This window comes from Oncorhynchus keta, chromosome 10, assembly GCF_023373465.1.
Source record: "Oncorhynchus keta strain PuntledgeMale-10-30-2019 chromosome 10, Oket_V2, whole genome shotgun sequence".
In the NCBI taxonomy this organism is placed as follows: domain Eukaryota; kingdom Metazoa; phylum Chordata; class Actinopteri; order Salmoniformes; family Salmonidae; genus Oncorhynchus; species Oncorhynchus keta.
The window spans coordinates 75,333,785-75,354,970 of NC_068430.1; the positions used below are offsets into that span (position 1 = coordinate 75,333,785).

Sequence of the window (21,186 nt, forward strand, 5' to 3'; positions counted from 1 at the left end):
AGAGAGAAAGAGAGAACAACACACACACACAGAGAAAGAGACAACGAGAACAACACACACACAGAGAAAGAGAGAACAACACACACACACAGAAAGAGAGAGCAACACACACAGAGAAAGAGAGAGCAACACACACACACAGAAAGAGAGAGCAACACACACACAGAGAGAAAGTGAGAACAACACACACACAGAGAGAAAGAGACCGAGAGAACAACACACACACAGAGAGAGCGAGAGAACAACACACACACACGTACAGAGAAAGAGAGAACAACACACACACACAGAGAAAGAGAGAACAACACACACACACACAGAGAAAGAGAGAGCAACACACACACACACAGAGAAAGAGAGAGCAACACACACACAGAGAGAAAGAGACCGAGAGAACAACACACACACAGAGAGAAAGAGACCGAGAGAACAACACACACACAGAGAGAAAGAGAGAACAACACACACACACACAGAAAGAGAGAGCAACACACACAGAGAGAAAGAGAGCGAGAGAACAACACACACACAGAGAGAAAGAGAGCGAGAGAACAACACACACACAGAGAGAAAGAGAGAACAACACACACACACAGAGAAAGAGAGAACAACACACACACACAGAAAGAGAGAGCAACACACAGAGAGAAAGAGAGAGCAACACACACACACAGAAAGAGAGAGCAACACACACACAGAGAGAAAGTGAGAACAACACACACACAGAGAGAAAGAGACCGAGAGAACAACACACACACAGAGAGAGCGAGAGAACAACACACACACACGTACAGAGAAAGAGAGAACAACACACACACACAGAGAAAGAGAGAACAACACACACACACAGAGAAAGAGAGAGCAACACACACACACACAGAGAAAGAGAGAGCAACACACACACAGAGAGAAAGAGACCGAGAGAACAACACACACACAGAGAGAAAGAGACCGAGAGAACAACACACACACAGAGAGAAAGAGAGAACAACACACACACAGAAAGAGAGAGCAACACACACAGAGATAGAAAGAGAGCGAGAGAACAACACACACACAGAGAGAAAGAGAGAACAACACACAGAGAGAGAGAGACCTGAGACAGAGTTGCATTTCCTGACAAAATGCACATTTGAAACCCTTATTCAAGGACTACCCATCCTGTTGGGGGAGGACACCGAGAGTGTGTGGGTTGGCAGCGCACTACATTGCTGCCTGCCATAAGATGAGGGACAGTGTCTGACAGACCAATCAACCTGCACATGTCCTCTACTGTATAATTATTATTATTGTTTAATGTTATTTTGATCCTTGGTTATTATTGTTACTGTTGTCCCGTTGACAATTCTGAGCAAATTGTATTGAATTGACAGAGAGAGAGAGAGAGAGAGAGAGAGAGAGAGAGAGAGAGAGAGAGAGAGAGAGAGAGAGAGAGAGAGAGAGAGAGAGAGAGAGAGAGTGAGAGAGAGAGAGAGAGAGACAGAGAGAGACAGAGAGAGAGAGGGGGACAGAGAGAGACAGAGAGAGAGAGAGAGAGAGACTCTTTCAACAGGACCAGTGATTTGTACATGGAAGCAGTATTGTCAGTTGTGTGTTGGCTACACATTTTGTTGAAGACTCAGTCTGCCTGTACTGTGTTCAGCTCATTATATAGTTTTGGTGTCTGTGTGTGTGTGTGTGTGTGTGTCTGTGTGTGTGTGTGTGTGTGTGTGTGTGTCTCTGTGTGTGTATGTCTGTGTGTATGTCTGTGTGTGTGTCTGTGTGTGTGTGTGTGTGTGTGTGTCTGTGTGTGTGTGTCTGTGTGTGTCTGTCTGTGTGTGTGTGTGTGTGTGTGTGTGTGTCTGTCTGTCTGTCTGTGTGTGTGTGTGTGTGTGTGTGTGTGTGTGTGTGTGTGTGTGTGTGTGTGTGTGTGTGTGTGTGTGTGTGTGTGTGTGTGTGTGTGTGTGTGTGTGTGTGTGTGTTTTCCTCTGTTCTATATTTAGCCGCCCAACATCTTTGGCCTTTGAAGTGGTGCAGGCCTCCAGTGAATGTTAACTAGATGGATGCAAACCTCTCAGCTAAATCTATCAAATTGAACACACACACACAAAGGCTCTAAGAATTGAATACCAATTAGTTTGGAGGGAGCTACTAGACTGTATATAAATTGTCTTAGTTTTCTACTCTCTGACTGATAGCTGTTAGCACTGAGAGTCGGAGAGGAATCTCGGAAAACTAAAATCTTGGTGGGGGATCGATGAGAAAAGAGGAGATGAGACTAGTGAAGTTCCCATCCCCCAAGCCCAAAACTCTCAGCCAGTTTTGGAAAAGTCTCTGGGCCAGTCCCGTCACCTTTTGAAATTCGAAAACATGCGATCACCTGCGAAATCATGATTTGTCCAAACGATCAGTGACGACAGTCCCTTGTTATTGGTGGCATCCAGTCTGTTGTCAGTTGCTACGATACAATTTGTTTTTACGTGTGTGTCTGTCCACGAGAGATGATCACTGACAGCCTGAGGCATAAGAATCATGATACGTTCTCATCAGGCTCCTCCCCTCGGACTCTGAAGTCAAACACAGCTGGTGGCAATCAGAGCTAATTTGACCTCCACTTCAAAATGATCCTCCTTTCCGGATCTCCCTCTGTCTCTTTCATTCTTACCTTCTTTGTCTCTTGCTCACGTACCTCCTCTACCCAACGAACCCCTCCTTACCTTACACTCTTAGAAAAAAAGGTGCTATCTAGAACCTAAAAGGGTTCTTTGGCTGTCCCCATAGGAGAACTCTTTGGCTGTCCCCATAGGAGAACTCTTTGGCTGTCCCCATAGGAGAACTCTTTGGCTGTCCCCATAGGAGAACTCTTTGGCTGTCCCCATAGGAGAACTCTTTGGCTGGCCCCATAGGAGAACTCTTTGGCTGGCCCCATAGGAGAACTCTTTGAAGAACTGTTTTTGGTTTAAAAAACCATCCAATAGGGACAGCTTAAGAACCGTTTTGGAATCATTTTTTCTAAGAGTGTACTCCTCTTTCAGGTTTCTCCTTTTCAACTATCTTGTTATTGTCTTCCCCTTCCTCGTACCCCTCCTTTCCCCGTTCCGCCTCTTTTCTCGCTCTCTCATCTTGCTCTCATCTTTCTCTCTCCTCTCATCGTACCCCTCCTCTCACCCCATGCCTCTTTCTCTCATCCCCCTTTATTAGGTCTTTTGTTTTCCCCCGTTCCTTCACACCCCTCCTCTCCTCTCACTCCATGTTGGCATCCTGTTGACCTAATTCGAAGCGCTTGTTCCAGAAAAGAGAGCAGAACAGGGGAATTTGCCAGATATTACAGTTTGTTTCTCTCTCTCCTCTGTCCTCTTCTTCCTCTTCTCCATTCTCTCTCCCCTGTCCTCTTCTTCCTCTTCTCCATTCTCTCTCTCCTCCGTCCTCTTCTTCCTCTTCTCCGTTCTCTCTCCTCCGTCCTCTTCTTCCTCTTCTCCATTCTCTCTCTCCTCTGTCCTCCTCTTCCTCTTCTCCATTCTCTCTCCTCTGTCCTCTTCCTCTTGCTCTTCTCCATTCTCTCTCTCCTCTGTCCTCTTCTTCCTCTTCTCCATTCTCTCTCCTCTGTCCTCTTCTTCCTCTTCTCCATTCTCTCTCCTCTGTCCTCTTCTTCCTCTTCTCCATTCCCTCTCCTCTGTCCTCTTCTTCCTCTTCTCCATTCTCTCTCCCCTGTCCTCTTCCTCTTGCTCTTCTCCATTCTCTCTCTCCTGTCCTCTTCCTCTTCCTCTTCTCCATTCTCTCTCTCTCCTGTCCTCTTCCTCTTGCTCTTCTCCATTCTCTCTCTCCTCTGTCCTCTTCTTCCTCTTCTCCATTCTCTCTCCCCTGTCCTCTTCCTCTTGCTCTTCTCCATTCTCTCTCTCCTCTGCCCTCTTCCTCTTGCTCTTCTCCATTCTCTCTCTCCTCTGTCCTCTTCTTCCTCTTCTCCATTCTCTCTCTCCTCTGTCCTCTTCTTCCTCTTCTCCATTCTCTCTCTCCTCTGTCCTCTTCTTCCTCTTCTCCATTCTCTCTCTCCTCTGTCCTCTTCTTCCTCTTCTCCATTCTCTCTCCCCTGTCCTCTTCCTCTTGCTCTTCTCCATTCTCTCTCCTCCGTCCTCTTCTTCCTCTTCTCCATTCTCTCTCCTCTGTCCTCTTCTTCCTCTTCTCCATTCTCCCTCCTCTGTCCTCTTCTTCCTCTTCTCCATTCTCTCTCCTCCGTCCTCTTCTTCCTCTTCTCCATTCTCTCTCCTCCGTCCTCTTCTTCTTCCTCTTCTCCATTCTCTCTCCTCCGTCTTCTTCTTCCCCTTCTCCATTCTCTCTCCTCCGTCCTCTTCTTCCTCTTCTCCATTCTCTCCTTCTTCCTCTTCTCCATTCTCTCTCCTCCGTCCTCTTCTTCCTCTTCTCCATTCTCTCTCCTCTGTTCTCTTCCTCTTGCTCTTCTCCATTCTCTCTCTCCTCTGTCCTCTTCTTCTTCCTCTTCTCCATTCTCTCTCCTCCGTCCCCTTCTTCCTCTTCTCCATTCTCTCTCCTCTGTCCTCTTCTTCCTCTTCTCCATTCTCCCTCCTCTGTCCTCTTCTTCCTCTTCTCCATTCTCTCTCCTCCGTCCTCTTCTTCCTCTTCTCCATTCTCTCTCCTCCGTCCTCTTCTTCTTCCTCTTCTCCATTCTCTCTCCTCCGTCTTCTTCTTCCTCTTCTCCATTCTCTCTCCTCCGTCCTCTTCTTCCTCTTCTCCATTCTCTCCTTCTTCCTCTTCTCCATTCTATCTCCTCCGTCCTCTTCTTCCTCTTCTCCATTCTCTCTCCTCTGTCCTCTTCCTCTTGCTCTTCTCCATTCTCTCTCCTCTGTCCTCTTCCTCTTGCTCTTCTCCATTCTCTCTCCTCTGTCCTCTTATTCCTCTCCTCCGTTCTCTCTCTCCTCTGTCCTCTTCTTCCTCTTCTCCATTCTCTCTCCTCCGTCCTCTTCTTCCTCTTCTCCATTCTCTCTCCTCCGTCCTCTTCTTCTTCCTCTTCTCCATTCTCTCTCCTCCGTCCTCTTCTTCCTCTTCTCCATTCTCTGTCCTCTTCTTCCTCTTCTCCATTCTCTCTCCTCTGTCCTCTTCTTCTTCCTCTTCTCCATTCTCTCTCCTCCGTCCTCTTCTTCCTATTCTCCATTCCCTCCCTTTCCTCCCCAACTTCCTCTCAAAGTGGAGACATGCTTCTTGATCTCTCTGGGGGAGAGATGGAGGGAGGTGGCGGAATAGATGGTGGGATTAATAGAGAAGCTGATTTATTGGGGTTAGTGTAGGAGAGGAGAAGAAGGGAAGGAAATCAAAATGAGATTTGTCACGTGCTTCATAAACAACAGGTGTAGACTAACAGTGAAATGCTTACTTACGGTCCCTTACCAACAATGCAGAGAGAAGAATAGAACAATTATAGAAATAAATGACAATAATACGAGGCTTCACCCATCCCTCCTCTCCTCCCTCTCCTCGCCCTCTCTTCCCCTCTGCTCTGACCCCCTGGCATTTGCTTGATGAGGTGTATTTCTTTCAGTATTCGCTGTTCATTTGCTTTCTTTCTCTCCCTCCGTTCTGTCTGTTTGTTGTCTCTCTCCCTAATGCTCTCTTTAGAGCCTGCAGACAGCCTGTGCCCTAGATTGCCACTCCGTGTCTCTCTGTGTGTGTGTGTGTGTGTGTGTGTGTGTGTCTCTGTATGTGCGTGTGTCTCTGTATGTGTGTGTTTGCCCTCCTCTGTCAGTCTACAGATTCAACTAGCCCCCTGTTAAAAACAGAGAGAGACTTGTGCATGGTGATGATAGTCTTGTCAAGATCCAAAGGCTCCTTCCACGATTAAAGGTTGACAAATAGAATCACTGAGTCCTGGGTTGGGGGGTGGAACAGGACCTCTTTGGGCTGAGAGTTGGACTGTGAAATAGGTCTCAGTGGGGAAGCAAGACTGAAATACACCTGTTCCTCCTGTACGACTGTACTAGAAACACACCTGTTCCTCCTGTACGACTGTACTAGAAACATACCTGTTCCTCCTGTACGACTGTACTAGAAACACACCTGTTCCTCCTGTACGACTGTACGAGAAACACACCTGTTCCTCCTGTACGATTGTACTAGAAACACACCTGTTCCTCCTGTACGACTGTACTAGAAACACACCTGTTCCTCCTGTACGACTGTACGAGAAACACACCTGTTCCTCCTGTACGATTGTACTAGAAACACACCTGTTTCTCCTGTACGACTGTACTAGAAACACACCTGTTCCTCCTGTACGATTGTACTAGAAACACACCTGTTCCTCCTGTACAACTGTACTAGAAACACACCTGTTCCTCCTGTACGACTGTACGAGAAACACACCCGTTCCTCCTGTACGACTGTACTAGAAACACACCTGTTGCTCCTGTACGACTGTACTAGAAACACACCTGTTCCTCCTGTACGACTGTACAATAAACACACCTGTTCCTCCTGTACGACTGTACGAGAAACACACCTGTTCCTCCTGTACGACTGTACTAGAAACACACCTGTTCCTCCTGTACGACTGTACTAGAAACACACCTGTTCCTCCTGTACGATTGTACTAGAAACACACCTGTTCCTCCTGTACGACTGTACTAGAAACACACCTGTTCCTCCTGTACGACTGTACTAGAAACACACCTGTTCCTCCTGTACGACTGTACTAGAAACACACCTGTTCCTCCTGTACGACTGTACTAGAAACACACCTGTTCCTCCTGTACGACTGTACGAGAAACACACCCGTTCCTCCTGTACGACTGTACTAGAAACACACCTGTTTCTCCTGTACGACTGTACTAGAAACACACCTGTTCCTCCTGTACGACTGTACAATAAACACACCTGTTCCTCCTGTACGACTGTACGAGAAACACACCTGTTCCTCCTGTACGACTGTACTAGAAACACACCTGTTCCTCCTGTACGACTGTACTAGAAACACACCTGTTTCTCCTGTACGACTGTACTAGAAACACACCTGTTCCTCCTGTACGACTGTAATAGAAACACACCTGTTCCTCCTGTACAACTGTACTAGAAACACACCTGTTCCTCCTGTACGATTGTACTAGAAACACACCTGTTCCTCCTGTACGATTGTACTAGAAACACACCTGTTCCTCCTGTACGACTGTACTAGAAACACACCTGTTCCTCCTGTACGACTGTACTAGAAACACACCTGTTCCTCCTGTACGACTGTACTAGAAACACACCTGTTCCTCCTGTACGACTGTACTAGAAACACACCTGTTCATCCTGTACGATTGTACTAGAAACACACCTGTTCCTCCTGTACAACTGTACTAGAAACACACCTGTTCCTCCTGTACGATTGTACTAGAAACACACCTCTTCCTCCTGTACGATTGTACTAGAAACACACCAGTTCCTCCTGTACAACTGTACTAGAAACACACCAGTTCCTCCTGTACGACTGTACTAGAAACACACCTGTTCCTCCTGTACAACTGTACTAGAAACACACCTGTTCCTCCTGTACGACTGTACTAGAAACACACCTGTTCCTCCTGAACGACTGTACGAGAAACACACCTGTTCCTCCTGTACGACTGTACTAGAAACACACCTGTTCCTCCTGTACGACTGTACTAGAAACACACCTGTTACGACTGTACGACTGTACTAGAAACACACCTGTCCCTCCTGTACGACTGTACTAGAAACACACCTGTTCCTCCTGTACGACTGTACTAGAAACACACCTGTTCCTCCTGTACGACTGTACGAGAAACACACCTGTTCCTCCTGTACGACTGTACTAGAAACACACCTGTTCCTCCTGTACGACTGTACTAGAAACACACCTGTTCCTCCTGTACGACTGTACTAGAAACACACCTGTTCCTCCTGTACGACTGTACGAGAAACACACCTGTTCCTCCTGTACGACTGTACTAGAAACACACCTGTTCCTCCTGTACGACTGTACGAGAAACACACCTGTTCCTCCTGTACGACTGTACTAGAAACACACCTGTTTCTCCTGTACGACTGTACTAGAAACACACCTGTTCCTCCTGTACGATTGTACTAGAAACACACCTGTTCCTCCTGTACAACTGTACTAGAAACACACCTGTTCCTCCTGTACGACTGTACTAGAAACACACCTGTTCCTCCTGTACGACTGTACTAGAAACACACCTGTTTCTCCTGTACGACTGTACTAGAAATACACCTGTTCCTCCTGTACGACTGTAATAGAAACACACCTGTTCCTCCTGTACAACTGTACTAGAAACACACCTGTTCCTCCTGTACGACTGTAAGAGAAACACACCTGTTCCTCCTGTACAACTGTACTAGAAACACACCTGTTCCTCCTGTACGACTGTACGAGAAACACACCTGTTCCTCCTGTACGATTGTACTAGAAACACACCTGTTCCTCCTGTACGACTGTACTAGAAACACACCTGTTCCTCCTGTACGACTGTACGAGAAACACACCTGTTCCTCCTGTACGATTGTACTAGAAACACACCTGTTTCTCCTGTACGACTGTACTAGAAACACACCTGTTCCTCCTGTACGATTGTACTAGAAACACACCTGTTCCTCCTGTACAACTGTACTAGAAACACACCTGTTCCTCCTGTACGACTGTACGAGAAACACACCCGTTCCTCCTGTACGACTGTACTAGAAACACACCTGTTCCTCCTGTACGACTGTACTAGAAACACACCTGTTTCTCCTGTACGACTGTACTAGAAACACACCTGTTCCTCCTGTACGATTGTACTAGAAACACACCTGTTCCTCCTGTACAACTGTACTAGAAACACACCTGTTCCTCCTGTACGACTGTACTAGAAACACACCTGTTCCTCCTGTACGACTGTACGAGAAACACACCCGTTCCTCCTGTACGACTGTACTAGAAACACACCTGTTCCTCCTGTACGACTGTACTAGAAACACACCTGTTTCTCCTGTACGACTGTACTAGAAACACACCTGTTCCTCCTGTACGATTGTACTAGAAACACACCTGTTCCTCCTGTACAACTGTACTAGAAACACACCTGTTCCTCCTGTACGATTGTACTAGAAACACACCTGTTCCTCCTGTACGATTGTACTAGAAACACACCTGTTCCTCCTGTACAACTGTACTAGAAACACACTTGTTCCTCCTGTACGACTGTACTAGAAACACACCTGTTCCTCCTGTACAACTGTACTAGAAACACACCTGTTCCTCCTGTACGACTGTACTAGAAACACACCTGTTCCTCCTGTACGACTGTACGAGAAACACACCTGTTCCTCCTGTACGACTGTACTAGAAACACACCTGTTCCTCCTGTACGACTGTACTAGAAACACACCTGTTACGACTGTACGACTGTACTAGAAACACACCTGTTCCTCCTGTACGACTGTACTAGAAACACACCTGTTCCTCCTGTACGACTGTACTAGAAACACACCTGTTCCTCCTGTACGACTGTACGAGAAACACACCTGTTCCTCCTGTACGACTGTACTAGAAACACACCTGTTCCCCCTGTACGACTGTACTAGAAACACACCTGTTCCTCCTGTACGACTGTACTAGAAACACACCTGTTCCTCCTGTACGACTGTACGAGAAACACACCTGTTCCTCCTGTACGACTGTACTAGAAACACACCTGTTCCTCCTGTACGACTGTACTAGAAACACACCTGTTACGACTGTACGACTGTAATAGTTGTGGCTCTATGTAGAACAGTCACTATAGAGGTATAATAGTCTTTATATGGCTCTATGTAGAACATCACTATAGAGGTATAATAGTCTTTATATGGCTCTATGTAGAACAGTCACTATAGAGGTATAATAGTCTTTATATGGCTCTATGTAGAACAGTCACTATAGAGGTATAATAGTCTTTATATGGCTCTATGTAGAACAGTCACTATAGAGGTATAATAGTCTTTATATGGCTCTATGTAGAACAGTCACTATAGAGGTATAATAGTCTTTATATGGCTCTATGTAGAACAGTCACTATAGAGGTATAATAGTCTTTATATGGCTCTATGTAGAACAGTCACTATAGAGGTATAATAGTATTTTTATGGGTCTATGTAGAACAGTCACTATAGAGGTATAATAGTCTTTATATGGCTCTATGTAGAACAGTCACTATAGAGGTATAATAGTCTTTATATGGCTCTATGTAGAACATCCCTATAGAGGTATAATAGTCTTTATATGGGTCTATGTAGAACATCACTATAGAGGTATAATAGTCTTTATATGGCTCTATGTAGAACATCACTATAGAGGTATAATAGTCTTTATATGGCTCTATGTAGAACATCACTATAGAGGTATAATAGTCTTTATATGGCTCTATGTAGAACAGTCACTATAGAGGTATAATAGTCTTTATATGGCTCTATGTAGAACAGTCACTATAGAGGTATAATAGTCTTTATATGGCTCTATGTAGAACATCACTATAGAGGTATAATAGTCTTTATATGGCTCTATGTAGAACAGTCACTATAGAGGTATAATAGTCTTTATATGGCTCTATGTAGAACAGTCACTATAGAGGTATAACAGTTTATATGGCTCTATGTAGAACAGTCACTATGGAGGTATAATAGTCTTTATATGGCTCTATGTAGAACAGTCACGATAGAGGTATAATAGTCTTTATATGGCTCTATGTAGAACATCACTATAGAGGTATAATAGTCTTTATATGGCTCTATGTAGAACATCACTATAGAGGTATAATAGTCTTTATATGGCTCTATGTAGAACATCACTATAGAGGTATAATAGTATTTATATGGCTCTATGTAGAACAGTCACGATAGAGGTATAATAGTCTTTATATGGCTCTATGTAGAACATCACTATAGAGGTATAATAGTCTTTATATGGCTCTATGTAGAACAGTCACTATAGAGGTATAATAGTCTTTATATGGCTCTATGTAGAACATCACTATAGAGGTATAATAGTCTTTATATGGCTCTATGTAGAACAGTCACTATAGAGGTATAATAGTCTTTATATGGCTCTATGTAGAACAGTCACTATAGAGGTATAATAGTATTTTTATGGCTCTATGTAGAACAGTCACTATAGAGGTATAATAGTCTTTATATGGCTCTATGTAGAACATCACTATAGAGGTATAATAGTCTTTATATGGCTCTATGTAGAACAGTCACTATAGAGGTATAATAGTATTTTTATGGCTCTATGTAGAACAGTCACTATAGAGGTATAATAGTCTTTATATGACTCTATGTAGAACATCACTATAGAGGTATAATAGTCTTTATATGGCTCTATGTAGAACAGTCACTATAGAGGTATAATAGTATTTTTATGGCTCTATGTAGAACAGTCACTATAGAGGTATAATAGTCTTTATATGGCTCTATGTAGAACATCACTATAGAGGTATAATAGTCTTTATATGGCTCTATGTAGAACAGTCACTCTAGAGGTATAATAGTCTTTCATTGCATTACCCTGACCTCTGACCTTGTATCTCCCTCCACAGTGAGAGTCCGCACAGTCAGCAGAGGGCCATAGAGGAAGTGGACAACGAGGAAAAAAGACCAGCAAAGATTGTGAGTACCAGACTACACTTTTGAAGTAATTACCATTTGTGGATATAACGCCTCTTTACAGCTCCGGGCAGAAAACATTTAGATTCCAGATTATATCTATTACAGGTGTGATGTTGATATATCATGTTAGTTAGGTGGTGTTCCAGATTATATATATTACAGGTGTGATGTTGATATGTCATGTTAGTTAGGTGGTGTTCCAGATTATATATATTACAGGTGTGATGTTGATATGTCATGTTAGTTAGGTGGTGTTCCAGATTATATCTGTTACAGGTGTGATGTTGATATATCATGTTAGTTAGGTGGTGTTCCAGATTATATATATTACAGGTGTGATGTTGATAAATCATGTTAGTTAGGTGGTGTTCCAGATTATATCTATTACAGGTGTGATGTTGATAAATCATGTTAGTTAGGTGGTGTTCCAGATTATATCTGTTACAGGTGTGATGTTGATATATCATGTTAGTTAGGTGGTGTTCCAGATTATATATATTACAGGTGTGATGTTGATATGTCATGTTAGTTAGGTGGTGTTCCAGATTATATCTGTTACAGGTGTGATGTTGATATATCATGTTAGTTAGGTGGTGTTCCAGATTATATATATTACAGGTGTGATGTTGATAAATCATGTTAGTTACGTGGTGTTCCAGATTATATCTGTTACAGGTGTGATGTTGATATGTCATGTTAGTTAGGTGGTAAGTAGCCTAGCGGTTAGAGCAGGTGTGATGTTGATATATCATGTTAGTTAGGTGGTGTTCCAGATTATATCTGTTACAGGTGTGATGTTGATATGTCATGTTAGTTAGGTGGTGTTCCAGATTATATCTGTTACAGGTGTGATGTTGATATGTCATGTTAGTTAGGTGGTGTTCCAGATTATATCTGTTACAGGTGTGATGTTGATATGTCATGTTAGTTAGGTGGTGTTCCAGATTATATCTGTTACAGATGTGATGTTGATATATCATGTTAGTTAGGTGGTGTTCCAGATTATATCTATTACAGGTGTGATGTTGATATATCATGTTAGTTAGGTGGTGTTCCAGATTATATCTATTACAGGTGTGATGTTGATATATCATGTTAGTTAGGTGGTGTTCCAGATTATATCTATTACAGGTGTGATGTTGATATATCATGTTAGTTAGGTGGTGTTCCAGATTATATCTGTTACAGGTGTGATGTTGATATATCATGTTAGTTAGGTGGTGTTCCAGATTATATCTATTACAGGTGTGATGTTGATATATCATGTTAGTTAGGTGGTGTTCCAGATTATATCTGTTACAGGTGTGATGTTGATATATCATGTTAGTTAGGTGGTGTTCCAGATTATATCTGTTACAGGTGTGATGTTGATATATCATGTTAGTTAGGTGGTGTTCCAGATTATATCTGTTACAGGTGTGATGTTGATATATCATGTTAGTTAGGTGGTGTTCCAGATTATATCTGTTACAGGTGTGATGTTGATATATCATGTTAGTTAGGTGGTGTTCCAGATTATATCTATTACAGGTGTGATGTTGATATATCATGTTAGTTAGGTGGTGTTCCAGATTATATCTGTTACAGGTGTGATGTTGATATATCATGTTAGTTAGGTGGTGTTCCAGATTATATCTGTTACAGGTGTGATGTTGATATATCATGTTAGTTAGGTGGTGTTCCAGATTATATCTGTTACAGGTGTGATGTTGATATATCATGTTAGTTAGGTGGTGTTCCAGATTATATCTATTACAGGTGTGATGTTGATATATCATGTTAGTTAGGTGGTGTTCCAGATTATATCTGTTACAGGTGTGATGTTGATATATCATGTTAGTTAGGTGGTGTTCCAGATTATATCTATTACAGGTGTGATGTTGATATATCATGTTAGTTAGGTGGTGTTCCAGATTATATCTATTACAGGTGTGATGTTGATATATCATGTTAGTTAGGTGGTGTTCCAGATTATATCTATTACAGGTGTGATGTTGATATATCATGATAGTTAGGTGGTGTTCCAGATTATATCTATTACAGGTGTGATGTTGATATATCATGATAGTTAGGTGGTGTTCCAGATTATATCTGTTACAGGTGTGATGTTGATATATCATGTTAGTTAGGTGGTGTTCCAGATTATATCTGTTACAGGTGTGATCTTGATATATCATGTTAGTTAGGTGGTAAGTAGCCTAGCAGTTAGAGCAGGTGTGATGTTGATATATCATGATAGTTAGGTGGTAAGTAGCCTAGCGGTTAGAGCAGGTGTGATGTTGATATATCATGATAGTTAGGTGGTAAGTAGCCAGGTGTGCGGTTAGAGCAGGTGTGATGTTGATATATCATGTTAGTTAGGTGGTAAGTAGCCTCTAGATCTATTAGAGCAGGTGTGATGTTGATATATCATGATAGTTAGGTGGTAAGTAGCCTAGCGGTTAGAGCAGGTGTGATGTTGATATATCATGTTAGTTAGGTGGTAAGTAGCCTGCGGTTAGAGAGGTGTTCCAGAGCAGGTGTGATGTTGATATATCATGATAGTTAGGTGGTAAGTAGCCTAGCGGTTAGAGCAGGTGTGATGTTGATATATCATGTTAGTTAGGTGGTAAGTAGCCTAGAGGTTAGAGCAGGTGTGATGTTGATATATCATGATAGTTTGGTGGTAAGTAGCCTAGCGGTTAGAGCAGGTGTGATGTTGATATATCATGATAGTTAGGTGGTAAGTAGCCTAGCGGTTAGAGCAGGTGTGATGTTGATATATCATGATAGTTAGGTGGTAAGTAGCCTAGCGGTTAGAGCAGGTGTGATGTTGATATATCATGATAGTTAGGTGGTAAGTAGCCTAGCGGTTAGAGCAGGTGTGATGTTGATATATCATGTTAGTTAGGTGGTAAGTAGCCTAGCGGTTAGAGCAGGTGTGATGTTGATATATCATGATAGTTTGGTGGTAAGTAGCCTAGCGGTTAGAGCAGGTGTGATGTTGATATATCATGATAGTTAGGTGGTAAGTAGCCTAGCGGTTAGAGCAGGTGTGATGTTGATATATCATGATAGTTAGGTGGTAAGGAGCCTAGCGGTTAGGGCAGGTGTGATGTTGATATATCATGTTAGTTAGGTGGTAAGGAGCCTAGCGGTTAGGGCAGGTGTGATGTTGATATATCAGGATAGTTAGGTGGTGTTCCAGATTATATCTGTTACAGGTGTGATCTTGATATATCATGTTAGTTAGGTGGTAAGTTCCAGATTATATATGTTACAGGTGTGATGTTGATATATCATGATAGTTAGGTGGTGTTCCAGATTATATCTATTAGAGGTGTGATGTTGATATATCATGTTAGTTAGGTGGTGTTCCAGATTATATCTGTTACAGGTGTGATGTTGATATATCATGTTAGTTAGGTGGTGTTCCAGATTATATCTATTACAGGTGTGCTGTTGATATATCATGATAGTTAGGTGGTGTTCCAGATTATATCTGTTACAGGTGTGATGTTGATATATCATGTTAGTTAGGTGGTGTTCCAGATTATATCTGTTACAGGTGTGATCTTGATATATCATGTTAGTTAGGTGGTAAGTAGCCTAGCAGTTAGAGCAGGTGTGATGTTGATATATCATGATAGTTAGGTGGTAAGTAGCCTAGCGGTTAGAGCAGGTGTGATGTTGATATATCATGATAGTTTGGTGGTAAGTAGCCTAGCGGTAGGGCAGGTGTGATGTTGATATATCATGATAGTTAGGTGGTAAGTAACCTAGCGGTTAGAGCAGGTGTGATGTTGATATATCATGTTAGTTAGGTGGTAAGTAGCCTAGCGGTTAGAGCAGGTGTGATGTTGATATATCATGATAGTTTGGTGGTAAGTAGCCTAGCGGTTAGAGCAGGTGTGATGTTGATATATCATGTTAGTTAGGTGGTAAGTAGCCTAGAGGTTAGAGCAGGTGTGATGTTGATATATCATGATAGTTAGGTGGTAAGTAGCCTAGCGGTTAGAGCAGGTGTGATGTTGATATATCATGTTAGTTAGGTGGTAAGTAGCCTAGCGGTTAGAGCAGGTGTGATGTTGATATATCATGATAGTTAGGTGGTAAGTAGCCTAGCGGTTAGAGCAGGTGTGATGTTGATATATCATGTTAGTTAGGTGGTAAGTAGCCTAGAGGTTAGAGCAGGTGTGATGTTGATATATCATGATAGTTTGGTGGTAAGTAGCCTAGCGGTTAGAGCAGGTGTGATGTTGATATATCATGATAGTTAGGTGGTAAGTAGCCTAGCGGTTAGAGCAGGTGTGATGTTGATATATCATGATAGTTAGGTGGTAAGTAGCCTAGCGGTTAGAGCAGGTGTGATGTTGATATATCATGTTAGTTAGGTGGTAAGTAGCCTAGAGGTTAGGGCAGGTGTGATGTTGATATATCATGTTAGTTAGGTGGTAAGTAGCCTAGCGGTTAGAGCAGGTGTGATGTTGATATATCATGATAGTTTGGTGGTAAGTAGCCTAGCGGTTAGAGCAGGTGTGATGTTGATATATCATGATAGTTAGGTGGTAAGTAGCCTAGCGGTTAGAGCAGGTGTGATGTTGATATATCATGATAGTTTGGTGGTAAGTAGCCTAGCGGTTAGAGCAGGTGTGATGTTGATATATCATGTTAGTTAGGTGGTAAGGAGCCTAGCGGTTAGGGCAGGTGTGATGTTGATATATCAGGATAGTTAGGTGGTGTTCCAGATTATATCTGTTACAGGTGTGATCTTGATATATCATGTTAGTTAGGTGGTAAGTAGCCTAGAGGTTAGGGCAGGTGTGATGTTGATATATCATGTTAGTTAGGTGGTAAGGAGCCTAGCGGTTAGGGCAGGTGTGATGTTGATATATCATGATAGTTTGGTGGTAAGTAGCCTAGCGGTTGGAGCAGGTGTGATGTTGATATATCATGATAGTTAGGTGGTAAGTAGCCTAGCGGTTAGAGCAGGTGTGATGTTGATATATCATGATAGTTTGGTGGTAAGTAGCCTAGCGGTTAGAGCAGGTGTGATGTTGATATATCATGATAGTTAGGTGGTAAGTAGCCTAGCGGTTAGAGCAGGTGTGATGTTGATATATCATGATAGTTTGGTGGTAAGTAGCCTAGCGGTTAGAGCAGGTGTGATGTTGATATATCATGATAGTTAGGTGGTAAGTAGCCTAGCGGTTAGAGCAGGTGTGATGTTGATATATCATGATAGTTAGGTGGTAAGTAGCCTAGCGGTTAGAGCAGGTGTGATGTTGATATATCATGATAGTTAGGTGGTAAGTAGCCTAGCGGTTAGAGCAGGTGTGATGTTGATATATCATGATAGTTTGGTGGTAAGTAGCCTAGCGGTTAGAGCAGGTGTGATGTTGATATATCATGATAGTTAGGTGGTAAGTAGCCTAGCGGTTAGAGCAGGTGTGATGTTGATATATCATGATAGTTTGGTGGTAAGTAGCCTAGCGGTTAGAGCAGGTGTGATGTTGATATATCATGATAGTTTGGTGGTAAGTAGCCTAGAGGTTAGAGCAGGTGTGATGTTGATATATCATGATAGTTAGGTGGTAAGTAGCCTAGCGGTAGGGCAGGTGTGATGTTGATATATCATGATAGTTAGGTGGTAAGTAGCCTAGCGGTTAGAGCAGGTGTGATGTTGATATATCATGATAGTTTGGTGGTAAGTAGCCTAGCGGTTAGAGCAGGTGTGATGTTCATATTTGTCACATACACATGGTTAGTGTTAAATCATGAGTGGTAGCGAGTAGCCTGCTTCTAGTTAGATGCAGTGTGATGTTGATATATCATGATAGTTAGGTGGTAATCTATATTCATGTCTTATAGTTAGGGTGGTAAGTAGCCTGAGGTTAGAGCAGGTATCAGTGATGTTGATATATCATGATAGTTAGTTGGTAAGTAGCCTAGCGTTAGAGCAGGTGTGATGTTGATATATCATGTTAGTGGCTAGTGATATGTTGATATATCATGATAGTTAGAGCAGGTGATGATATCATGATAGTTAGGTGTATATAGCATATTAGAGCATGTGAGTTAGGTGGTAAGTAGCATGATATTTGGTAGCATTGAGCAGGTGTGATATATCATGATATATGTGATTTGATAATGGCATGATAGTTGGGTCAGTAATGTGTGTTGAGCAGCCACTCACACTATATCATGTTAGTGGTGGCTGTTTGTGATGTTGTCTGATGGCCTTGAGATAGAAGCTGTTTTTCAGTCTCTGGTGGCTTTGATGCACCTGTACAGCGGTGATGTCGCCTATGATAGCGGGGTGAACAGGCAGGTGTGATGTTTGATATATCATGATAGTTAGGTGGTAAGTAGTCCTGGAGGTTAGGTAGCAGGTGTGATGTTGATATATCATGTTAGTTGAGGTGGTTTGGTGGTAGTTGATATCATGTAGTTAGGTGGTAGCGGCGGTGATAGAGCAGGGTGATGTTGATATATCATGATAGTTAGGTGGTAAGTAGCCTAGCTTATCATGAGCAGGTTGGTGACAGCATGATATATATCATTTGGTGGTGTCCTGAGGTTGATAGGCGCTGATGTGATGTTGATATATCATGATAGTTAGGTCAGTGTAAGTAGCCCAGATTAGAGCAGGTGTGATGTTGATATATCATGAACTTAAAACTAGCTAGTTTCCACTGTTCCATCAATGTAATAGGGGGTGTAGCCTCTGAGCAGGTGTTGTTGATATATCATGATAGTTGATTATATCTGTTACAGGTGTGATCTTGATATATCATGTTAGTTAGGTGGTAAGTAGCCTAGAGGTTAGAGCAGGTGTGATGTTGATATATCATGATAGTTAGGTGGTAAGTAGCCTAGCGGTTAGAGCAGGTGTGATGTTGATATATCATGATAGTTTGGTGGTAAGTAGCCTAGCGGTTAGAGCAGGTGTGATGTTGATATATCATGATAGTTTGGTGGTAAGTAGTCTAGCGGTAGGGCAGGTGTGATGTTGATATATCATGATAGTTTGGTGGTAAGTAGCCTAGAGGTTAGAGCAGGTGTGATGTTGATATATCATGATAGTTTGGTGGTAAGTAGCCTAGAGGTTAGAGCAGGTGTGATGTTCATATATCATGATAGTTTGGTGGTAAGTAGCCTAGAGGTTAGAGCAGGTGTGATGTTGATATATCATGATAGTTTGGTGGTAAGTAGCCTAGCAGTTAGAGCAGGTGTGATGTTGATATATCATGATAGTTTGGGTGGTAAGTAGCCTAGAGGTTAGAGCAGGTGTGATGTTGATATATCATGATAGTTAGGTGGTAAGTAGCCTAGAGGTTAGAGCAGGTGTGATGTTGATATATCATGATAGTTAGGTGGTAAGTAGCCTAGAGGTTAGAGCAGGTGTGATGTTGATATATCATGATAGTTAGGTGGTAAGTAGCCTAGCGGTTAGAGCAGGTGTGATGTTGATATATCATGATAGTTAGGTGGTAAGTAGCCTAGCGGTTAGAGCAGGTGTGATGTTGATATATCATGATAGTTTGGTGGTAAGTAGCCTAGCAGGTTAGAGCAGGTGTGATGTTGATATATCATGATAGTTAGGTGGTAAGTAGCCTAGAGGTTAGAGCAGGTGTGATGTTGATATATCATGATAGTTAGGTGGTAAGTAGCCTAGATTATATCTGTTAGAGTAGGTGTGATGTTGATATATCATGATAGTTAGGTGGTAAGTAGCCTAGAGGTTAGAGCAGGTGTGATGTTGATATATCATGATAGTTTGGTGGTAAGTAGCCTAGCGGTTAGAGCAGGTGTGATGTTGATATATCATGATAGTTTGGTGGTAAGTAGCCTAGAGGTTAGAGCAGGTGTGATGTTGATATATCATGATAGTTTGGTGGTAAGTAGCCTAGAGGTTAGAGCAGGTGTGATGTTGATATATCATGATAGTTAGGTGGTAAGTAGCCTAGCGGTTAGAGCAGGTGTGATGTTGATATATCATGTTAGTTAGGTGGTAAGGAGCCTAGCGGTTAGGGCAGGTGTGATGTTGATATATCAGGATAGTTAGGTGGTGTTCCAGATTATATCTGTTACAGGTGTGATCTTGATATATCATGTTAGTTAGGTGGTAAGTAGCCTAGAGGTTAGAGCAGGTGTGATGTTGATATATCATGATAGTTAGGTGGTAAGTAGCCTAGCGGTTAGAGCAGGTGTGATGTTGATATATCATGTTAGTTAGGTGGTAAGTAGCCTAGAGGTTAGAGCAGGTGTGATGTTGATATATCATGATAGTTAGGTGGTAAGTAGCCTAGCGGTTAGAGCAGGTGTGATGTTGATATATCATGTTAGTTAGGTGGTAAGGAGCCTAGCGGTTAGGGCAGGTGTGATGTTGATATATCATGATAGTTAGGTGGTAAGTAGCCTAGCTATTAGAGCAGGTGTGATGTTGATATATTATGATAGTTTGGTGGTAAGTAGCCTAGCGGTTAGAGCAGGTGTGATGTTGATATATCATGATAGTTAGGTGGTAAGTAGCCTAGCGGTTAGAGCAGGTGTGATGTTGATATATCATGATAGTTAGGTGGTAAGTAGCCTAGCGGTTAGAGCAGGTGTGATGTTGATATATCATGATAGTTAGGTGGTAAGTAGCCTAGAGGTTAGAGCAGGTGTGATGTTGATATATCATGATAGTTTGGTGGTAAGTAGCCTAGCGGTTAGAGCAGGTGTGATGTTGATATATCATGATAGTTAGGTGGTAAGTAGCCTAGCGGTTAGAGCAGGTGTGATGTTGATATATCATGATAGTTTGGTGGTAAGTAGCCTCGAGGTTAGAGCAGGTGTGATGTTGATATATCATGTTAGTTAGGTGGTAAGGAGCCTAGCGGTTAGGGCAGGTGTGATGTTGATATATCATGATAGTTAGGTGGTGTTCCAGATTATATCTGTTACAGGTGTGATCTTGATATATCATGTTAGTTAGGTGGTAAGTAGCCTAGCGGTTAGAGCAGGTGTGATGTTGATATATCATGATAGTTTGGTGGTAAGTAGCCTAGAGGTTAGAGCAGGTGTGATGTTCATATATCATGATAGTTTGGTGGTAAGTAGCCTAGAGGTTAGAGCAGGTGTGATGTTGATATATCATGATAGTTAGGTGGTAAGTAGCCTAGCGGTAGGGCAGGTGTGATGTTGATATATCATGATAGTTAGGTGGTAAGTAGCCTAGCGGTTAGAGCAGGTGTGATGTTGATATATCATGATAGTTAGGTGGTAAGTAGCCTAGCGGTTAGAGCAGGTGTGATGTTGATATATCATGATAGTTAGGTGGTAAGTAGCCTAGCGGTTAGAGCAGGTGTGATGTTGATATATCATGATAGTTAGGTGGTAAGTAGCCTAGCGGTTAGAGCAGGTGTGATGTTGATATATCATGTTAGTTAGGTGGTAAGTAGCCTAGAGGTTAGAGCAGGTGTGATGTTGATATATCATGATAGTTTGGTGGTAAGTAGCCTAGCGGTTAGAGCAGGTGTGATGTTGATATATCATGATAGTTAGGTGGTAAGTAGCCTAGCGGTTAGAGCA

At 42.4% G+C, this 21,186-nt stretch overlaps 1 protein-coding gene across 1 annotated transcript in view; it reads left to right on the forward strand.

The window, feature by feature from the left end:
- LOC118382744 (protein phosphatase 1 regulatory subunit 29-like) overlaps nt 1-21,186 on the forward strand; it is a 204,309-nt gene that overhangs the window by 118,029 nt on the left and 65,094 nt on the right. Inside the window, exon 2 of the mRNA XM_052527953.1 lies at nt 11,562-11,631. The gene's annotated coding sequence lies outside the window, so the exon portion shown is untranslated. The remainder of the gene's footprint in view (nt 1-11,561; nt 11,632-21,186) is intronic.